The following is a 23696-nucleotide window of genomic DNA, read 5'->3' on the forward strand; positions in this document are numbered from 1 at the left end:
TGCTCAATTATTTGACTCCCAAGTAACATTAAGACACAATCCTTATGCCGTAAGTATTTACTATGATTTTCTATTTAGTATTCAAGGATCATAAATGGGGGTTGAGAAGAGACAGCACAATAGTTGATTTAGGGTTACTCGGAATTTTATATCGACAATCTTTTTTACTGAAGTGGACAATTCCATTGTGTTATTACACAGAATCACAACTTTTGAGCTACTACTTGTAACAGCCGAGCCCGCCGCTAGAGAGTCCAATCAAACGCACCCCCGCACCTTGCTTCCACTATCCCCGCCTCCCAACGCCAACCCCACATCTTCCCCCTTCTCCACCGCGGGGAGCTGAAGAGAGACACTTGTCGCGAAGATAAGAGAAGTGCATATACAAGTTAACACACGCTTCACACTGTCCCACTAGATAAGTGACTTTAACATGTGGGAGGGATCAACCAGGACACAAGCTTCGGCAGTTTGGAACCTGATAAGGCAATTCCGACAGAACAAATTAAAGTCCCACCGTTTAATCAAAGACTTATTAGCTCGCATAATGATTTCAATCCATTACTTGAAAACCAAGAGCTAGGGCCGCAGTTCTATTTTTGTTCATAAATAAACTCAAATGTATAAAGAAACGCAAGAAATGAATAATTGTGAGTGGAATTGTTGAGGTAAGCCTTTGAAATTTGAAGTATGGACAAACATTTTCAAAATATTGGCATTATTAAACCTTTATACATTGTTTCGTGGCGCTTTTTTTTACCACGAAAAATACAACGGTTATCTAGTTTTCACTAAAGTTTAAACATTCACCAAAATCCGAGGGAAGCATGTGAGAAAACTCATATTTTAATTAATAAATGAGTTTCTGTTTGTATTTAGGGTTTCCAGTTTTGAAAGTACTTAACAATTTAAGTGTAATAACCACTGTTTTGTACGCCAGTTTGGAGTGCACTGGCTAAATGTGCATGTTGGATGGACACTGTTTCGGGAGAGCCCGCGAGCGGCGGTCACAACTATAGATTTTCATCTCTTCAGATGACAACAATCAATGTCACGACCAGCGTCGGATGCAAATAAATATTGGTAAATTATGACAGGATCTAAAACCTTTCAAGAGTAAAAATACTTCACGAAATGCGACTGAATGAAAAAAAAAGAGGCCTTGAAGTGCTTTCCTGAACGTGAGAGCTGATTCTTGTCCCGCAGAAAAGCGAAATTTGATTTGAAGTGGATTTGGCCGCCAATAAAACCGTATTAGATTATCCCTATTCGGAGACAAGCCTCTCCAACGCACGTGGTCTACCACAGTTTCGAGGAATCTTGAGGGAAGCCCCTGATCACGAAGGCGCAACTCTGAGATTTGCATTGAGTTAAGTCCCAATTGCTTCCAACTAAAACTTAGCAAAATCACGGCGTGGATACCACACTTAGCATCATATCGTGAATTGATATAAAATGCACAGCTTTGGCATGTACTGTAAGTAGCAGTTGGCTTTGGTCCCAGTGTGCCCCGCAGTGCATTGGTTGGCAGTGACCTGCGCTGTAATTCGCAGTTGGCTTTTCGGACACATTGCTATCGTCTGTCTCGCCATGTTTACTTTAACATTTTGCAATTTCAGGCCTAATTTCTTGTATTCAAGGCCGCAGCCAGGAATCTCTCAGTAACAAGTTACTGGAAAAATACATGAAAATCATAACTCCTAACTGGCATATTACACATTCAAACTAGATGGAACAGAAGAATCAGAATCAGGTTTAATATCACCGGCATAATTCGTGAAACTTCTTGTATTTGCGGCAGCGGTACAATGCAATGCATAATAATAGAAAAATAGTGAATTGCAGTAAGCATACATTAAATAGCTTAATTTAAAAAGTAGTGCAAAACAAATAAAAAACGTAGTGACGTAGTCTTCAATGTCCATTCAGAAATCGGATGGCGGGGGGGGGGGGGGGAAGAAGCTGTTCCGAATCGTTGAACGTGTACCGTCAGGCTTCTGTACCTCCTTCCTGATGGTAGCAATGAGAACAAGGCATGTCCTGGGTGATGGGGATCCTTAATAACGGACGCCGCCTTTTTGAGGCACCGTCGCTCAGTGAAAATGCCCTGGATACCACGGAGGCTCGTGGCCATGTTGGAGCCGACTGAATTTACAAATCTCACTTCACGAACTTCTATCAAATTCATGGAAATAGTACTTCAACCTTAACGTGCAGTTAGTTGTGGGGGGGGGGGGGGATAGAGGAGAAAAAATATCACGCCAAGCTTGTAAAGGTTTCATGAAAAAATAACTTTACGCAGAAAGGTGTCAAATATGTAAAATAATATAAGTAAAAAATACGCTCCTAGTGACCCTGATGCAAGCTGTGGTATTTTAGATGCTTCGTTCAAGTAATCGAATATTCGAACTGCCACTTAAGGGCTCGGCTAACGTTCAAATCATTATTAAACCATACACAGATTTAATGGTCTCAGCGGAGAAAATATAATTTGACTGACCTTTGGGACTCTCCCGCTGTTGCCCCCCCCCCAGTTATAAGACATGGAGATAAAGAGAGAGGGGCAGACGGAGACAGGGTGTCAGACAGAGGGATAAACAGAGACACGGAGGAAGAAGTAGTTTTGATCAGTTTGAACGTAGTGAACATGTCTATATACAGCATTTCCTGGCTCCGAACTAATATACTGTCCAATCAATTATTAACTGGCAAACTGGCTCCATAGATTTTATTATCACTGGTCTTGGGGCCACAGTAACATTACATTCGCAGTCACAGAAGCGGCCATATATTCCTCAATCCCAATATAAAATACTACTCATTGAGAATGTAAGCTGTATTTTATTAAGAGGTTACACATTCACCCCAGATTGGTTAAACTTCATGACACCACAATTTTTGTTCAAGCTATTAGATGCCGTCGTTGGTGTAATTCAAGAACGGCCGAATTAGATATTATTATTGCAATAAGCACGGTTGAAAGATGGAAACGTGCTTGCCATGGGTTTTGCGCTCAGGGATTTGACTTTGGCGTTCGCTGTCTTTTCATGCAAGCATTCCGAGGGTGACCAGTGCAGGGCGGGATCACGTTACATCACCGATATCTTGACCAGTTGTTGATTACATTGCCCGTCTAGCAAACCCGCTTAGGAAAAGTTTATATGCGTTCCTGCAAATTGATCTCCGAGTCGCAATTTTATGATTTGTTTCTCTAACAACTGGCGATGTCGCATAAAAAATGAGACCCTCTGACTTAAATGACCTTCTAGGCATCGCGGATGAGAACCGCAAAACCGAAAGACGATCTCCCCCCCCCCCCCCACCACACACACACACACACACACACACACACACACACTTTCCTATCTATTCCTGTCCAGAAAGATGGCCGGATTGCGTTGAGTTATTGGCTTACATCTATTTTATTTCACTGAGCCAAACTATTAAATTAACTATGCCATCCACTCAGTAAGACTGCATGGTTTAATAGGCGCGTATGTTAGAGCACCGATACCCCAAAATCAATTTTGCATATTTTCGAGATCACGCTCGTTTTTCACCTCTGAGATATAATTTGTTTTGAATGTCGTTTCTGTGAACTATCATAGACACGCGCGGCTTTTTCGAATTTGCTTTGGCAACCTTGTTTCTATCACTCCATCATCCTTTTTAACTTTTTAAGCTGGACGCAGTAAAGCAGAAAGTTGGCTGCCGTGCGCCAAGAGCATCGTCTGTTCGTATTAACCCAATTGCCCCAAGCAGTTTTGTGTTCAAGAGTAAGGGTAACATTGGAAGAGTGGGGAAAACGTGGACTCAGGTCACGTCAGGCTTGTTTGATCGTCCACACCCGGGATGTGAAACAGGGGTCACACATTCGCATATCGAATGAGTTGTAGTCAACACAGCAACTGTTGGGAGTTTCCGAGACATGCAATACCTTTCTTCTTTCTGTCCTCCCACGTTCTTCCGTGCCACGCCAGGTCCCCCTGTCTCTGTCATGCTTTGGTAATATGACTGATGAATATTGCCGTGTAACACGATGCTGTCTACTCCTTAAACAAATCGCCTTGTTCACAGTCACTACACTAGGGAGTCGCTTTGTGATATGGTATTGGATGGTTTTGTTACAAGGAGCACCTCTGCGAATGGCTATTTTTTAATACTGTAGTAAGTCGTGACGTAAAAGATGAAAGGGCCTTCGTTCCTTAGCTTGTTACAGCACGAGGCGCAATCATGTCATTGGGAAGCCGTTCCCATTTGGATCTTCGTACATGTGCTATTTCCTGTCGAAGATTGCGTTTCGGACTGGTGTAACCTAAAATCTCAACAATTAGTTTTAAATTATTAACACACCAAGAAAACCCTTCCTTGCAGCTTGAACTTCGCATACAGTTCCAACAATTATTGCTTTCCTGTATTCATACAGAGTTAATGACAGAATCTAGTTCCCATCATACAATGAATTATGTCTTAATATAGCAATTAAATTGTCTTGGACTATTGATTTACTGCTGCCGATTATAGAAATTAATATAGAAATCTTGATGTGAAGTGTTAGCACGTGCTTATCTTGTCATGCAAGTGAAGGTTGACCAGTTAAAGGGACAGAGTTCCATTGGTATTATGTGTAGCATATGAAAACATGCATTGGCATGGTATTCCTTTTCCCGAAATTTCTAGCAAATTTTAATTGCTAATTGTGCTACATTGCTTTGCCGGAATATTTTCCAGGAAGGTTTTCCCGGGATCTACACACAAAGCAACTTCAAAAGTAATTGTCTCACATGACCTCTAAACTCATATTTGTTAAAGGGGGGGGGGGGGGCGATTTACATTTTCCCGAAAAGCACTTCTGAAAGCAACTCTGTAGTAATGTTTACCCTTACGAGCAAGTAAAAGATCACTAAGCGCGAAAAATTAAATATTTTAGGTGTATGTATGTGAAGTGGGGTCAAAAGTTCACTTTCTGGAGTAACATTAGCGTCAGGAGTTGAATTTGATACTTGGAAGAAGGGGGTTGGGTTACTAGTTTACCCGGGTATATGGGAGTCTTGCCTAAACACGCAAAAATTCCACGTTTTCTCTTCGGGATTGTTTTAATAAGAAAAATGTCTCGCGAAGGGTACAAAAATACTTCGATAATGTTATTCTTTTCTCTCCGTGAAACTCATCACTCACTGCAGCTGCTTGTTCAAACGAGCAAGGGGATAAAGCACGTTTTTCTGTACTTATCTTTGAACTTGAAATTTTGCCTCTATCTCAGATTTCGTCAGTGTGAACGTCTGATACAAAGCAATGCCCTAGAATGCGTAACGTGGTGTGAATTTTATAAACCTTTAGAAATGACAAGAAACACAGAGGCGAAATAAGGGACGAGAAACGGCAGGTTTTAATGGGCGCACCTGGGAAGTGCTGTAAGCAAGTTTCTCATGCGCCCCCTGCTTCTGGATAAACTCATCGTTTTCTATATCTCCTGGGGAAAATTGTCAGCCTCAAAACATATCTGAAGTCGTTAGTCTGTGGTGTGATTGAACATATTAGACTAGTCTTTCTTAAACCTGAATCAAATTCACCAACATTTGCTCAAGAATGCGGGCAGGAATTATCATATTTTAGCCTACGCAATAAAGTAAAGAATTCTTTAATTCCGATTATTGCGCAATCGGCAGTCATGTTGACCGGTTGGTTGGTAAGTTTATTAACCCACACATTTATTTGGGAAGAAATAAACTTCCAACAAAACTAATTAATTGTGTTATTATAAAATCCTTCACTGGACTTTTTTTTTCAAATTTGTACGACAGGTGACTTGATATTTGCAGTGTGTTGCAAATGAGTATGCGGAGTGCATGTGTTATACAAAGGAGCCGGATATATAATTCTGCATAGTACCGTAGGAGGCGAATTTAGAATGAGAGATATATTCAAAAATATTGTGAGAGACTACAGATGTTGTAAATTGATACAGTAAAAACGATATATAAGTGGATGTACCCATTTCCCAGTGGTTACTAGTATGTCATGTAATTTATTAAGACGTTCCAGCAAAGCTAGCAAGAACTTCAATGTTTAAGTAAATTGCTACGTAGTCATATCGGTAAACAATACTGAAATAGTTCCCTTTAGCATAAATCGTCCCGTATTTTCACTTTTCTGTAGCAAGTTATGTCGAATGGATTTAGTTACAACAAAATCCAAAGTTGATCATTGTATCGAATAGTAAGATTCGAAATAGACTCTTCATCATTACGTAAGTTTTCATATCTCTCTTAAAGTTCCTAAATACAGATAGATTATTATTTGGCAAAATATGCATTGCTTTATAAAGCAAGTAGTTTCTCGTGCGGCAATGACATCTATAATTGGAAAATATGGAGTGAATTTTGTTTGTAAAACCTCTAAATATATTAAAGTTATTTTGTTTAGAATATGATAAAGTAAGACGATGAATATTTTATTTCCCTTCATATTTGTGTTTTGAGACTTTTTATTGTGGATAAATGTTACAGTTCCTCGGGTTCTTTCGCTGAAGGTCACTGTTCTTATCTACCACGCCCCAAATTACTTTATTTTCCCGATCTTAGCAACGCATTCACATCACCTACTTCCAAATTCTATACTTTTTTTTAAGCTAAGTAATCCAAATAAGTCCTTGTATTTTATATTGTAACTATAATCTCTGACCTTCCTTGTCAGTTTTTTTCGGCCTCTTTGTATTTTTATTTTTTTCTGCATGCCATAAAATATTTTGTTATGCCTTAATTGCGCTCGGATTCTGCTTTCACGATGTTTATACCCGACAGTTCGATATAGTTGAACTGTGAGTCTTGTTGCCCTGTCCTGCCCTCATCAGCCAGGAACGAGGAGCAACATCTAGCGGGTGCAATTAAGAATTGCAATAGTTCATTTGTATTGCCCTACATCATCGCTGGGGCTAAACTTTATTTAATTGGCCGCAGACAGGGTTTGGACCGTTCTGAGGCGATTATAGTCGCTCTTACTTGCTTATAGTCGGGCCACGAGGTTTGGCGTTGGCCAAATTTCAGTGGTGCTTCGAATAATGCCACATGGCGGAAGGTGGATACAAGAAGGAAAGAGAGTAAACGAGATAATTAGTAATATTTTCGAGCCCATTGTCAATATCTTAAAGTGGAATAATTAACAATTTTGGTTTATACGGTATTAGATTGCTGTTGAGATGCGCCCTTCACAGGTATACGTTGTTTCAAAGGGTTCTGTTGTCAAATAAGCAGCGTTTAGCATTGCAACTATGAGAAACACGTTAGCCATTTTCCATTCAGCAAACTCCCATGTAACCATGACAAGGCAGGCTGTACTCTTTGAAGGGATAAATATTGGCCAGCACACTCCGCTGGTCAGATTGGTGCCCTGGGGCCTTTTACCCTGAACGCAGAGAGCTTTTTTTTAAAAAAAATACACTATATAAAAGTTATTTGGAAATGTTGGAAGTGACCGGTTGTATGTCAGCACACCATTGTTTTTTGTTTCTCTCGAATCTGCAACTGCCTCCTCATTCTCCCAACCCTGCCAAGTTTTTCAACGTAGGGAGGAAGTGCTTCAGCTGTCAATACAAGAAATACCGGGTAGAGGACAAGAGGGGACATTTGCCCCAGCGATATTGGCTTGATCTCACACACTTGCGTTTAGGTCAGGTCTCTATCAAGGGGCGAATTCCTTGACTGCTACTCTCAATCTGATTCTGACAACTCGTGCCTGCGAACGAGTGTGGAAAGGAACGTGTGTCACACATCCAGCCACGCATGGTTTATGCCACGCTACATGGTATAGCATTACTAAAGAAATGTCAAACGGCAGACACTGTGGAACTCCAATTTTCTTGTTTGTTTGAAGTACACTTTACTTCAACTTTCCTAAATAATTTCAAGACGCCATCTGACTGGAAAATAATAACACCAGGAAAGTCTTAACCAATAAGTACTTTAACTTTACCTAATGTCCATATATTGGAAAATTGACTTAAAAATGTCTTTCATTTTCACAATCTCCGCAATAACTGAGTGGTTGTAAAGGAAAGATAAGGCGAATTTTGTGCAAAATTAAAGCGTGATTGCGTTCATTTGAAGCCCAGAAAACCTACCGCAATCCTTCCAAGTTAGTTTAGAAACAAACTAAACCATTGAGGAGGAGGTGAATAACACTAGTGGTTAAATGGAAACAAATGAATGGGATCGAATGGATAACAGCCCCAATTTTACAGTGGGCCGTCTGGTATCTGAAAGAGAAAGGCCGTAGTTCTGTTTTGAGCGGCAATTTACTCAATAGCGAGGGAAGGCCTCATTACTGGACTGTTAAATACATCATTCTTCCAACCTGTGACCTAATGGAGCCTCTGCAACTTGTTAGGTCCCGCACTTGATTTGCGTTATTTATTTATTTGTTCGATTTGAAATCATAAACCCTGGTATTCTGTTGCCGAGGTTTGCAAGCTGCTTGCTGTTTCATGGATACCGCTGGGTAAATTTTGCTTCACCTCATCTTCTTCGGTGAACCTGAAACGGAGAGGGAAAAGAAGGGGACGTTTTTATTGGCAGAAAATATTAATAAATTCAGCGGGGTTGCAGGAATAAATTGGAGCTTTCCGCGACGGTGATTGGAATAGACTTTATTTTATCGTGATTTAGGAGTATTTTTAAGCCAATCTTGATACTGGAACTGCTAAAGTTAATAGAAACGGTTTTGTTATCCGATGGCTATCAACTTTATCAAGTATCGGGCTGCGGGTGCAAATGAATGGATGATTTGCACATTTAGTTTATAACCCGTACCTTTGTAAATATTATTTTGCGTCATTGTCGCGCTGTCATTATTACAGGGTCGTTCCGTGCACACGGCCACTCGTGAGCATAAGCCACTGCCTACTTTAATATAACTTTTCATTGGCTCTTATCTGTGGTAATGATTCACCTCCTGTATTAAATAGAAATACATTCCATCCGATTCGTAAAAGTAGAGTTTAATTCGAGTAATGTCGGGTATTGTTCCTCCCGACTGCTATAAATTTACACGACAGAGTTCAGCCTTTGATCGTGAGCATATCTGTACCCGGGTCTGACAGTTAAAAAAATGCAGACTTTTGAAGCTGATTTAAGTGTCATCAATAAACTTTCAATAAGGTCACTCAAACCGAAAATCCACTCTTTCTCCCCCTGGGCTGGGGATGGGCGCCAGGCCGGTCTGAGGGTAACGCGTCCGACTTCAGGTATTTATTTTAAACAGGATAATGATCTGAAGCTCCCCTCTTTAATCGCGGTGCAACGCATTTGCAGTTTACACTGACCACAGAAATCGCGTTAAAAGTATCAATTTCCTGAACAGGTATAGCTGTCCTGCTTAAAATCGAATTTTAATACCAATCTACAAAGGATAAAATTAAGAAATTACGGCTTTGTTGAATCAACAGAAAGCAATATCAAAAGTCGTTTTAATGCGGCGGTGGTTATGTGTGAACGAAGGCGTTAATTGTAAAAGAAAACACCTTATATTAGGCTGCCTACTCTATAAACTCTGCTCTAACCCACTCACTACCTCTTGTTGCTCAGACTACGCTATCGTTGAAGGATTAACATACTTCTAGCCGCCTGATTACCCTCAGTTAGGAACTCATTTCTAAACCCCGCTATATCTGCCTTACTCCAATCCATTCTTTAGAATCCACCATTCGGCTATACCTTCCGTATCTAATTCCTTCAGCACGGCTTTTATTTATTAAATTGAACGCCTAGTCCGCATCCCCGTACGGTCAGCTTCACATCTTTGCCCAGTTTCAGGTACCAGTGTTATTAATGCCGCCGGCAACACAAACTAGACTTTTGGTCTCTGACGCGAATCTATTAATGAAATACTGCAACCTAATTTGGCCTGAACCCAGCCTATGCGATCTCAGTCAAGGTTTAGAAATGTGTGCTGATCGTAAATTCTGGTTTCCCAAGTGCACAGACAAGATTACTTTTGTTGGATATTTGAACATTTCCTGAGGTAGCATCTCATCGCACAACATAATGCTGTTCAAACCTGTGTTACCGGGTCCATAAGGACCTGTCACTCCAAACTCTAATTTTCATAGCGTTACCTGTTTTGGCAGACCATTTATATCAGCCAAACCAGTAGAATTTAAAGGCACCTACCGTTCCTGACAATTGGATATCAACTCTAAGATTTCATGCTCTTTCCAGACTGAATCAGTTGCAACACATCACCAGACTTCCTGAGGCTACATAATCAACTCCGACTCGTACATCTAAAAAAAATCCTACAATAAACGAACAGTGAGGACATGTACCGAATCTATAACTATAGACATATACTTTCTGGCTGGAGTCCAAGTACAGGCTTGTGTGAGCACTGTATATTCAAGGGACGATAACCTTTCAGGTCAGAACCAATTAACAGTTCACGAATCTCACAAAGGAATCACGAACAATAATCGTTTAATCAGAATTAATAGCACATGATACTACATGCCTGGTATGAGTTGGTTTAATCAAAGCCTTCTGATTAAGCAAATACACAAGCAAAACGTTTCCAAACCTAAAACATAAACACTACATTCTTCCTCTGGAATGTACTGCCTACATGTAAGTTGTTCCTTTTTTTGTGTGTCACTGACCAGGGATTGGCCATTACAATTTGCCTGTACTCAATTCAAAATATCAAAATGACTTTTGAATTAATAAAATTTGTGGGGAAAAAACTTTGTTCATGAAAATAATTATGATGTAATTAAAAAGATAATCACAATTACAGAAATTATACATTGAAGTAAAGATACAGTTTGCCAAATTAACATAAGCTATTTTCTTCAGAATATTAATGCAAGGTAAAAATAAATCAAATTCTTGAAACAAACAGCAATGCTATGAACATTTGAGCTTGTGTTAGATGGTGAATAAGTATTTCTGAGGTGCAGGTAGCTTAATCCCCAAAACATGATAAGTAATGGTGTCTCAAGCAGTTACACAAAACTTAACAGTGCCTGATCGTAGTTGAGGTAAAAACTGGTACTCAACATAAAATTGATTTCATTTATTTTCTTTGAGCGAATTTTGACATACCTTATTTTCTAATGATGTTCGTTAAGTTAATTTAATCCAGCAGCACACCATTACTTTTTCAGTTTAGAAAAAAATCAATTTCCTTCCTTCTTGACCCCCACGTGTTTAGTGAAGTATATTTTTGAGAGACAATATCCCTTTTATGGAAGACTATCTTTTATTTGCCATTGTCATATCACAGCAACGTTATAATTATGCTGCTGTGCTACACACAATAATAGGGGCAGCGGAATGCCTTGAACGGAAAGCAGATCTTAGTGCTCCTGGGAACTAACTTAAATATGTTGGTATGTCTTAGAAATGGAAAACATAAACAAAAAATAATAGTGTTGGTAGCAGCAAGCAGATAACAAATCTACAGTTTGACAAATGATGGAGAAATGCCAAGCATTGAAATATTGGTTGTAGTGAAACTGTATATAGATGCATAGCTCAACCACAGGTGCTGCAGGACATTAGTTTCGCACAGTACAGCTTCAGGGATATTTCACTTGATGCCCCCTCCCCTCCCCCGTCAATACTGTAGAAAGCAACTAAGTAATACACCACCTTAAGATTTATGTGAAGATTTCATTACAAAAAGGACTTCACCGAACATGTCACTAGTGCCTTTGTGACTCTTAACTGGATCACAGTTATATGATTTTATACTTGTTACAAAGGATTGTCTCCTCTGTTTTACAGAAACAGGAAAAAAAGGTGGAGAAAGTCAGAAACAGGAATGTGGAAATAACAGGCAGAATATGTATGAGAACTGTATGGAGAAGCATGAACAAACATGAAAAGTAAGAGGAAAATAGAAAGTGGGATAGAATAATTGTACATTGGCATGTCCAATGTCTTTAAAAATAAATTAACAGCATGAAATATCATTCTACCTGCTGAAGCCAGAAAGTGAAAATTTATGTTTATGATAGAAGTAGAAATATGTGTATACTGGTATAAAGTAAAGACTATTTAAGGTTCCTAATTTTCACTATAAGTTAAACAAATCATCAGTGTAACATAGCAAATTTTAATGCAGTTTTAAACAAATTGACCCCACATGCACTACTAGAGTTTGTTGTATGGAACTTGGCTGAAAAAAATAGGAACAGTGTGAAGCTTAAATATTTATTCCCAGTTTCAAGCAGGAGCATTCCAAAGAACTGTCATTTTAAATAAGCTGAAAAGGTGACATGGTATTTGAATTAGTATAAATGGCCTGCATGTGCTAGGATCAGGAGGTATTTACTGCTGCAGTGACTACCTAAATCTTTGCAGGGTAAACCTTATTTTAATAGGTTAGCTATTGGGAATGCCACATGGTCCATTGTATTTTGCAAGATCTGAGTTGTTTAAATGCATAAGGATTTTTTTCCAAAATCTGAGAAAATAATCTGATTAATATCACACCAGTCCTATGCCAAGCAAAGCTGTGCACCTACTGCTCACAAAGCCAAGAGGAATATTTCAATGTATCAGTCCAAGAAGTAATTGTAAACGCTTGCCATGTTATGTATTACTACTGCAACAGATGGATCATTAAATCTGTATTACTTCAGTAATTATATGTATATCCGACTTCATGCATGTACAATCTAACTTGAACTATCATAAAGGTAGTATGTGCATCTGAGTACAGAGGCAAAACTAAAATTCATGCTTTCAGTGAGGGAAATTCGCTTCTTAGTGATCATGGTAAATCCCCCAGCTTCTGAATGCAAGTAAATCCTTATCCTCTTCATTTTATGTGTTTACAAATCATTGCTTTCTTCCTTTTATTTTCTAATATTTCATGAGTGTTTTCATGAAATGTTATGACTTACTTTTGGCTTGTGGTAGTTCTAACTATGCTTCATATATAGAGAGTACAAGTTTTAAAAAATAGAGCAGAATTAATATCTCAGCTTGAATTACGTCTCCTTTATAAAGAACAAATATATTTGCCAACTTAAAACAGTAGACCAATGACATAATCAACTGTAATTATATATCAGGAAGTGACAAAATGGGCTGACAAAAGTAGAGCTGTGGTGTATATGGATTTCACTAAGGCATTTGACAAGGTTTCCTGTGGTAGGCTGAAAGGTGAGGAGGCGTGGGTTCGAGGGAAACTTGGCTGTGTGGAATCAGAAGGCAGTGGGTGGCAGTAGATGGAGTCTACTAGGTCCCGATGAAAGGTTTTGGCCCAAGACATTAACAGTTCCTCTCCTCCCAAAGATGCGGCTTGACCAGCAGATTTCCTCTAGCAAGCTGTTTGTTGCAAGTTATTAACATATTTGCAAACTTCAGCTCATAATTTTAAGCAAATTAAAGTTTCAGTACCACAGTCTGTTCTCTTTTAAATCTTTTTATTAATTTTCAAATACTTAGACATAACAATAGTAATCCAGAGAGATTGGGAATACATAGTTGGTAAACAGTATGTACGAGTTTACACTATAGATAACACAAATGTACTAAGCCCCCCAAACTCTTGATGTATTTAACATGATAGAAAAAAAACATATTAAAAAAACACCCAAATTAAAAATTAACTAAACAAAACTAAACAAAGCTGGGCTATTATATTACAATGGATACAATCAATAATGTCAATAATTTATCTCCTCTATTCAAATATTTAAGGATAATAACAAGGAAAAGGTCAAGATACATCATATGAAAGTTTTGAATAAATGGTCTCCAAGTTTCTTCGAATTTAACTGAAGGGTCAAAGGTGACCCGCAGAGTTCCTCCAGCAGGCTGTTTGTTGCAGGTTATTAATATATTTGCAAACTTCAGCTCGTAAGGCATACATCTTATATTTAGTAATTCGGTGCTAGATTGGATAACACTATTCTCTAATATTTACGAAGGTGTCAACATCAAATTGTGTTGATTTCATCCTTTGAAGGAACTTAATGAACCAGGTGGTTTGCAGAATACTCTTACTTCTCCCCTTAGATTCACAAAATTATCTTCTTTTTAGGTTTAATGACTTGAATTTAAATTCCCCAGTGTGCAGGTGGTATTCAAACGCTTGTTCCTGGATCAATAGTCCCAGCGTCTGGATGCATGTCCTGTAACTTAACTACTATTCTATCACTAACTCAATCTCAAAGAAAGCTCAAAATCACAATTTCCGGGTTACGAGCTGTTTGTAAGGTCAACAGTTTGAGTGTTGAGAATTATTTTGCAATTTGCACTTATCATTAGTTTGTCTTTTTAGGAACATTATGACTTTGATTACAAAAGTGGAACTTGAAGTACTGGCATGAAAGATGTACCAGGAGCAATAAGAACATTGTAATACAATGTATTTTGACCAGTTATTAAATGTCAATGTATGTTATTATTAGTTATTGCTATATATCATGAATCATTTGTAAAATGATCTTGTTTCAAAAATAAATAGTAAGTGTTAAACAATATATCACAGAGAAGTTAACAAACATGATTGACTCTTTATATGACATGAGCATGGTAAACTTTTGTTGAGGTTTGTGTTCGCAGCCAAACATACAATGCATTATTTAATACACTTGTAATGTATGGTTTTTGCCCTGACCTGAAATATCACAGACCACAGCAAAATTATAATACAAATGCAAAGTTCTGTGAATGCTGCATCATAAACATAAACAGCAAACTTGAAATCTTCAGCTACTCTGGCTACATGCATGGAGAGTGAAACAAAATTAAAGATGAATATTGTGATCTTTCATCAGAATGTTTTGATGAAATATCATTGATTTGAAATCTTATAACATCACAAATGTTGTCTGGACCTGTTAGAGTGATTTCTGTATTTAGCGCATTTATATTTAGCAAATAACTTTAGCCACCAGTCTTTGGATCTTAGTATAAATTGTGGATTTAATTTGGAGTGCAGCTCTGAACAATGGTTTCCTAAAAGCCATGAATCCTAGACCAGACAATGCTGATTAAACTTAATTTGGATGTGTGTGGTATGGGTGTGAATTGGGTGATATGAAGTTCACGAGTAGTTTCAAAGAAAGCAATGTAGATACAATGTAAATATGGAATTGTCCTTTGATGTTTATCACATAAAATATTGAACCTCACATTGAGGCAGCCAGACCTTTCGACTGAAAGCATCTCCATATGATGTCTGGTGTACCTTGTTTTGTCAAATAAAGAAGCTGCTTCATATCTACCAGTACCTTTCTCCAGTACTGACCAATAAAATTACATGACCAATAAAATATGGTCTATTTTCCAGTCAATTTTTGCTTCTTGTTTGCTATGTAGAAGTGAAGCTTAAGAAATAATATTTTTGAGCAACCACTAAATATAATTATTCCTGGAGTTACGGAAAAGGAAGAGAAACAGTGCTGTTTGATTAGAAGAAAGAATTTGTTAAAGATTTAGAGCCTGGTTTACTATAAAGTTTATTCCAGAGGTTAATCAGCTTGAAACTCGGAGTCACAGAGCCTGGAAACAGGCCCTTTGGCTCAACAGTCCATGTTGACCTCCTGTAAGAAAATTAGTTGTGTAGGTGTTCACAGCTTTAAAGGGGTTCTTATAGGTATAATATCTCTTTATAAGTTTACAAATGTGCTATTAAACTGGAGTGATTGCAATGCACTGTTAAAATATTGCCAGATAGAACAACACCTTATATTCCGTCTGGGTAACCTCCAACCTGATGGCATGGACATTGATTTCTCTAACTGCCATTAATGCCCCCCTTCCCTTCTTACCCCATCATTTATTTATTTATTTGTTTGTTTGTTTTTTTTATCTTTTTTCTATTTCTGTCTCTCTACTTGCCTGCACTCCATCTCCCTCTGGTGCTCCCCTCTGCCTTTCTTTCTCCTATCCCATAATCCTTTCCCTTCTCCAGCTGTGTATCCCTTTTGCCAATCAACTTTCCAGCTCTCAGCTTCATCCCACCCCCTCCTATCTTCTCCTATCATTTCGGATCTCCCCCTCCCACCTTCAAATCTCTTACTATCTTTTCTTTCAGTTAGTCCTGATGAAGGGTCTCGGCCCAAAATGTCGACTGTACTTCTTCCTACAGATGCTGCCTGGCCTGCTGTGTTCCACCAGCATTTTGTGTTTGTTGACAGAAGTGATTCCTTTTTAACCAAGTCTTCTTTCTAGTTGAATGGCTGATGCAATGTAAGTCTTCTGGGTTTCAAGTTCTGCAAAAACGTTTCGCAGAGCAGGAGATGCTTTTCTTTTGTACAGGCTTGAAGTAAAACAATCTCTATAGTGTATTTTTTCTGAAATAGTTGTTATTATAGAAGACATACCAAAATCTGAAATGATGGAGACTAAACATTAGACAAGAAAGAACAAATTAATATCTTAGGAGTAGATCCTTCTCTTGAAAATCTGTTCCAGTTCTGATGATGGGACAACATCTGAATTATTTTTATTCCAGAATTGTAGCATCTGCTTTTTGACTGATAATTTTGCGCATGCATACGTCCAGAATTCTGTCAGCTCCTTGTAATGGACTGAAAAGTCGTGTAACAAAATGCTTCTTAATTACATAGAAATTTTGCAGGCCAACATTGCTAACATATTGTCAGAATTACATATTCTAGATGACATGATGTGAAAAAGAACATCAATTGGGTTTGAAGAAAATGCTGCTGGTGGAACTCAGAATCAAGTATCAAGGATCAGACATTGATGGGTAAACATCAGTCTGTTCTTAATCCTTCAGCGGAATGATGGAGTGTATCATTGACAGCAGCATTATGGCAATACTTACTCATCAATAAACTGCTCACTGATGTACAGTTTGGGATTTACTAAGCATAATCAGCCCCAGACATCATTACAGTTCTGGTCCAAACATGAATAGGAGAACTGAACTCCAGAGCTGAGCTAAGTGTGTATGTATAACATCATGGAACTCTAGTAAAACTAAAGTAAATGGAAAATGCTTCATTGTCTGGAATAATAATTAGCAGAAGGAAGTGGTTCTGATTGTTGGAGGCAATCTATCTCAAACCTGCAGGAATATTTTTGAACTTACTTCCATCATAAAATCAGAAGCAGGATCTTTCTTCAGGATTGTGCCCTGCTTACATCTCACTGGATCTGCACAAACAATGCAGCAGTTCATGCCTGCATGGACCAGTTTTTGGTTAATATTCATGTGATACACTTGTCACAAAATGACTACCAGCAATGGGGAAGAACAGCCATCTCCCATTACTGGGAGATAACCAGACTTCACATCATGAAATTTCTCATTGTCAGTATCTGAAAAGTCTTAATATAGCTAACCAGAATAACTCTTCAGCCGTAAGATTTTAAAGTTCAAAGTATAACCTTAAAGCTAGTTATTCTGAGGTAAGGTATTTGCTTCATGACCTTCAAATTCTTTCCACTTAGAGCAGAAGAACAGTGTGTTAAGGGATAACCTTGATGATTGCTACTATTTGTCACCATTTCAAGGACAAATGTACTGAAAGGTGGCAGAAAAGGGCCAGTAACATCCTGATGAACTGTTTCTCCCACTCCCATCAGGGAGGAGGCTACGTAGCATCCACACCAGGACCATAAGACTCAAAAACAGTTACTTTTCCCATGCAGTAAGACTGATCAATACCTCCACTCATTAACTCCACCACTACTTTATTATTCCCATCAGCCACCTTATGTACAGTCTAGCATCACTTTATGGCCATACAATCAATTTATGTATATAAACTATCTCATGTATTTATATTTATTGTGTTTTTTAGTAATATTGTGTTCTTTATCTTTAATGCTTTTTTAGTTCTGCATTAGATCCGGAGTAACAATTATTTTGTTCTCCTTCCAATTGTGTACAGGAAAAGACTTCAAACAATCTTGAATCTCCTGAATTTATTACTTAACCTATTTTGTATAGAACAGTCCTTTTATTTGACACCTGTTTACCTCCTTAACTATTTGTGCTCCACCCCAATGGCTGTCACACGCAACAATGTGACTCAATGCAGCAATTTGTCCAATGTTTGGCAACCACTCAAGCTCTTAGAAGAAGAAAAATGGTAGGTGCATAGGTCCCCCCAACATTTCCAAGCCTGGGTGCAAGTTAAACACCATCCAATTTAAAAAATACATTGCTATTCTGTCAACACTGAATCAGTTTCCTAGAAATCTCTACCCAACACCATTACAGTAGCACCATTCCTGCATGGATTCTACCAGTTGAAGAAAGCTGCACGATGACTGGCAAGTAATGTTAGCTTTACAAGTGACATCCATGCACAACAAATGCATTTCTTTTAAGATGATATTCTTGGTACCAAATATATAAACTTTGTTAAAAACAAACAAGCAAAAAAAAAAATTCCAGATGCTGTAAATCTGAAATGAAAACCAGGTATGCTGGAAATCCTGAACAGGTTTGCATTAGAGTGAGGGTTAGGGTTAGGGTCTGTGGAGAATGTAACAGAGTTAATGTTCCATATCAGCAATTAGTTCATCAGAATAGAAGCTTTCTTCGATGTTTTAATTTGCAGTGATGCATAAATCAGATTATACTCAGAGCCATGCCACAATAACTCCACCGTTCTGTCGACTGAGCGGCATATGAAAAGTATGCAGGAAGTAAATTAAGGAATTTGTCTCTGTTCCACATTAACATGTGGGCCATTAAGTTTTTTGTCTTGTGCATCATTACAATTGATAACTCAATTCATCTTTTAGTCTTTTGTGTTTAATACTGCATGTGACTATTGTATTAAATGCTAAATCTATAATTTATCTTGAAATTTCTACTAGTTGTAGTAATTATAATTTAATTTCTCTTTTTCTATTATTTCAATATTTTTGAAACTGCAGCATGACAAACTTCAACTTTAGAAATTTATTTTTAGAAGGAGAAAAAAATCATAAATATTTTCTAATAAAAATTAAGAAAGTTAATGTTACACTTAACACAATGGTGAAAATTCCTAAACCAGAATTAACTTTGTGTAGTCTTCTGGGAGAAAGTAAAATTGAAATACATGCTTCAGCAGCTAAATGCAACAAAATGCTTAAGCGTAAATGTCAATATTAATTAAATTGCCAAGACTCTCATCTGACTTGACATTCTGATGTTTTCTCTAAAGCCTTTAGCTGAAGTGTTCAGTTTTATGAATACAAAATAATGTTTGGCAGTAGGACTGAAAACAGATCACAATAATGTTACAAAAGTCTCTGTGGGACTAAGGATATCAATATAAGGAGCAGATGGGCTTTTCTCTAGTCATATTTTTCATGGATCGTTTGTTCATTCCCTAGTTTTGGCTGACATCAGTTTGGAGTTTCTGCTCGATTTTCCCTCTTGTGTAAATGCGTAAATTCTTGTGAGCGAAAACATGGGATGCAACACTTTATCAAGATGGTGCAAATTGCCGGACCGTTTATGCTAGAATTGTTGATTGGAACACAACAGGAGAATGTACTCTATTGCTCATGAAGAAACGTTATCAGCAGAATCAGTATAGAAACTGTTTTATTATCATTGACATATGCCATGGAATTTGTTGTTTTGTGGCAGCAGTACAGGAGAATACATAAAAATTACTGTAAATTACAATAAGAGTATATAAAAATAATAGTAAAAAGAGAGCACAATTTATGGACTGTTCAGTAATCCGATGGCAGAGGACAAACATGGAGTGTGTATCTTCAGGCTCCTGTCTCTCTTCATCGATGGTAGTAGTGAGTAGAGGGCATATCCTGGATCAAAGATCAAGGATCATGGATCAATGTTATTTGCCATATACATTTATATGTAGTATGAAGAATAAAGAATTATATAAAAATGAAGTTAGAGATTAATTTACAGTTACAGAAAAAATGTGTATAAATGCTTAAATGTAAACAGTATTATATAAAAAAGTGGTTTTTAGTGCAGAGAGGTGATGAGAGTAATAGATAGATAGGGGGAGCTACTGGGAATGGTCGATCAGATTACCTGCTTGGTGGCAAAAAGCTTTTAAGATAAGCATGAAGTTTTTGCTTTAATAGACCTGTAGTGGTTTCCAGAGGGGAGCTTCAGGAAAAGCCAGCTTGCATGGTGGATAGCATCTGCAATAACATTTCCAGCTCACATACAAGTCCTGAAGTGACGGCAGACTGCAGGCCAGACAGTTCACTGCGGTTTTCGTATAGTGTGAAAAGATGCTGCGTCAAGCCACACAGTCATGACTGATGTGAGGATGCTCTCTGTGATAGCAGTGTAGAAATGCGCCAATATGCTCTGGGGAAGATGGAATTTTACTAACTGCTGCAAGAAGTTCATCCTCTAATGGGCCTTTTTGTTAATGAAGGAGATACGTTTCTCCCACATGGGGTCCTGTGAAATAATGATGCCCAGGAACCTGAATATTGAAATGGTGCTGACGGTAGAGTTGTTGGTGATGAGTGGATGGAGAAAAGACATATTTCTCCCGAAGTTGATCTGCATCTCCAAGGTTCTGAGGGCATTCAGCTCCAATTTGTTATGATTGCACCAGAACACCAGCTTGTTTACTTTCTGGTGGGTCTTGGATTCGGCGCTTCTGGTGATAAGTGGCAGTGGTGTTGTCTGCAAACTTAATTTGTTTAACTGATGGATCCCTGAGATGCAGTCATTGGTGTGTAGAAAGAAAACGGAGAGAGCATGCCCCTGTGGTGCACCCGTGCTGACTGAGCGGGGAGCGGAGATGTGCTTGCTTTATTTCACATACTGCCCCCGTCAGAGAGAAAATTTGTAATCCCACCTGCAGATGGGACCTGGTATGTTAAGTTTGTAGATTCGGAAGAATTTCTATTAAAGTCACCAAGCTTCATTATCAATATTTGTAAATAAAAGTAAAAGAGTTCAATACTGTATCTCAGTGTCCAGTTTTCATGAGTAATTAAGTTTTCAAAGTTCAAAGTACATTTAATGTTGAAGTACGTATACTAATACAACCTTGAGATTTGTCTCCTTACAGGCAGCTACAAAACAAATAAAATTAAAAAAAAACACAGGATAAGATGTTAACATCCCTCGTGCAAATGGGCCGTGAGCACTTGCTCGAGGCTGCCTTGATGTTGGGAGTGGCACAGGGTTGACACGCAGGGGTTTTCAGGTGGGCACCCTCCTTCCTCGCTGTTTCATCTTAGCCCACTACATCTCCAGAGGGCTCGACGATGACCTCTGGTGTACCAAAGTCATCCCCCATTGTGTCCTCCCACTCTCTTGATGTCAATTTGGAACCCAGGAGAGGTCTTTTTGCATGATCCAAAGTCAGTGACTGCTTCCTTCCACCACCTCTGATGAGTCTCTAATAATTTGGTGACCATGGATCCCCAGCTCCTTCAGCAATCTGATAGTGGATGTGGCTATAAATCCCCTACGATCCATTAAAGAAGGCTACCAAACATCCAAAGTGCCAAAAAAAAATGAACAATGCGTGCAAGCAATGAAAAGAAAGCAAATAATATTTAGAACTGATCTTCATAAAAGTGAGTTCACAGCCATAAAGCCAGAACTCACTTCTGTGAATTTCAGTTCTGAATGTTATTTAGGTGTTCTGAGAACACAAGCAAAGTGAAGCAGAAAGAAAAAAGAAACAGTTAAGGGGAAAGGGATGGATGGATTGAAGGTTGGATTTGGCACAATTCTCCTCAAAGATTTAGTAGCTGTTGAAAAATTCCACCACCAGTCCTTCACCTCACTTACGTCATACAAAATATAACTTCCATTTGAAACTTTAGAAGTGCAGGTTTCTATGCAGAAAGAAGTTTTTGGAATGAAGTAACTTAAGGCAGCAGGGTACTGATAAGTTATCTAGATCCCTGTTACATTTTGTACAAATGTCCCCATCATCATCATCAATAATGATTGATAAAGATACAACCATACTGATTCATTACATCCAGAAAAATGTCTGCATAAGCGCCTGCTATTTTTGCCTTTCACATTAAATAGGTGTGGTTTGATTACTTACCCTTTTTCCAGTGAAAATAATTGCTTCTGAGATTATTAAAATCTCTGGAGATTTTGAACAGCTCTTTCAAATTTTCCCCGATACTTACTGTTCTAAAAAGAAAGATGACACTTTCTTTGGGATCTTGAAGTGGAAATCGTTTATTAAATTGCAGATGCATTCAGTTAAATCTCCTTTGCTCCAATTGTAAGAGCTTAACTGCTTCATAAATTGCTCTGGTACCAAGGTTGGGGCCCAATCATCATTTTGTGAATGCTGAGAGAACTTGTATCTTGTCATGAGCCCTGTGGCTTGCCATAGAGCATCGAGCTTCTAAACTTCTTGAGCAGCTGTATGTAGAAACAAATAGCTAGAGTTGTTAAGCTCTTGTGCTTTTGGTTTGATCTTGTTAAGTTAGTTGTGGCTGGCACTTGTTTGCTGCATTCTATGATTATTTAAAGAGGACTCTGATTCATTGCCTGTGTGGGATCATTGTCTCGTGGTATCTCTGAGGCTCTGTTGGTATGCTAATGTCTAACCTCTTGCTTCCTTCTCTTCCTTGGGATCCTGCCGTTCCTGTGCTCCTCTTTCAAGCCGTGAACGTGCTGTCCGCAGCTCTGGGGTTGACTAGGTGGCAGTGACCTCCGTTGCAGAGAAAGCCTGTCGTTCCTTCTCTACACCACTTTGTGAGTGCACCATGACATATCGTGCTTCTGTTTATGAAACCAAGGTACATGTACGTCATTTGAAGAGCCTTCTTATTTGTCCTGTAACCTCAAAATATTGTGCTCGTATAGCTCAGATGTCTCTGTTTTTGTCCTCCATTTGAAATTGTTCCATTTAGTTTATGAAATTATCTCGTTGACCAAATTATCAAATCGAAAACCTTGTATTATCTTTTGAGTGCAATAATGCATGAATTTGCATAAATGAATTAATTTACTCGAACCTTGCATTTTCTACAACGTATTAGATGAGGGCTAGATTTGAATCAAACTGAAGGGATGTATTTTGTTGAGCCTTCAACAACATGTAAATTAGTTAAAGCTTCCACAAATATGTCATAGATCCCACATGTGTATATTTGGTTCAGCATTCAAGAGAAATCTAAATTGAGCAGAGCATGTCTTTTTAATGCAGTGTGTCTGTACTCTAAATTACCCGCATTGTTACCTACCATGAAAGCCTTAGTAAAAAAATAATAAATGATTTCATATATATTTTAATCCTTGATATTGTTTTTACCGTGCATAGTTCTATTGATTTGTATTCAATGTTATGTATAATCTGTAGTCAGTACCCTGTAATAATAAAAGGATGTCTAGATACAATATAGGAATAATTTAAAAATATCCCACAAGTCTGGAAGCTGATAGGATCAAAATAACCATGTTTTATAGCCTGCTAAATTGTACTTCTCATTGAAGACAGACTTGTAAAGTTTTACAGTGCTCATAGTTCGTATATTTCTTTAAATATTTCTGTGTTATTCTATAAACTTGCACACATAAAAAAAGGACATTTTTGAAAATCACACAGCTGGAAGAGTCAATATCTGCTATTTATTAAAGGTTTATTTATGTCAAAGGTGTCATCATGCATTCATCCCATCTCAAAATATCACTTCTCTCCCAATCATGGTGTAATTGAGAGTGTGCAAGAAAGACATACAAAATGCTGGAGGAATCTAACAGGTCAGGCAGCATCTAAGAAAAAAAAG

General features: G+C 38.1%; 1 long non-coding RNA gene across 10 annotated transcripts in view; it reads left to right on the top strand.

Annotated features, from left to right (window-relative positions):
* Window positions 1-23696, top strand: part of LOC132404202 (uncharacterized) — a 119786-nt gene that overhangs the window by 13522 nt on the left and 82568 nt on the right. For all 10 annotated transcript variants that reach the window (XR_009515453.1, XR_009515456.1, XR_009515454.1 and 7 more), the window contains exon 3: window positions 22571-22706. This is a non-coding gene — a long non-coding RNA (uncharacterized LOC132404202). The remainder of the gene's footprint in view (window positions 1-22570; window positions 22707-23696) is intronic.

The sequence above is a fragment of the Hypanus sabinus genome, chromosome 13 (genome assembly GCF_030144855.1).
Source record: "Hypanus sabinus isolate sHypSab1 chromosome 13, sHypSab1.hap1, whole genome shotgun sequence".
NCBI lineage: Eukaryota > Metazoa > Chordata > Chondrichthyes > Myliobatiformes > Dasyatidae > Hypanus > Hypanus sabinus.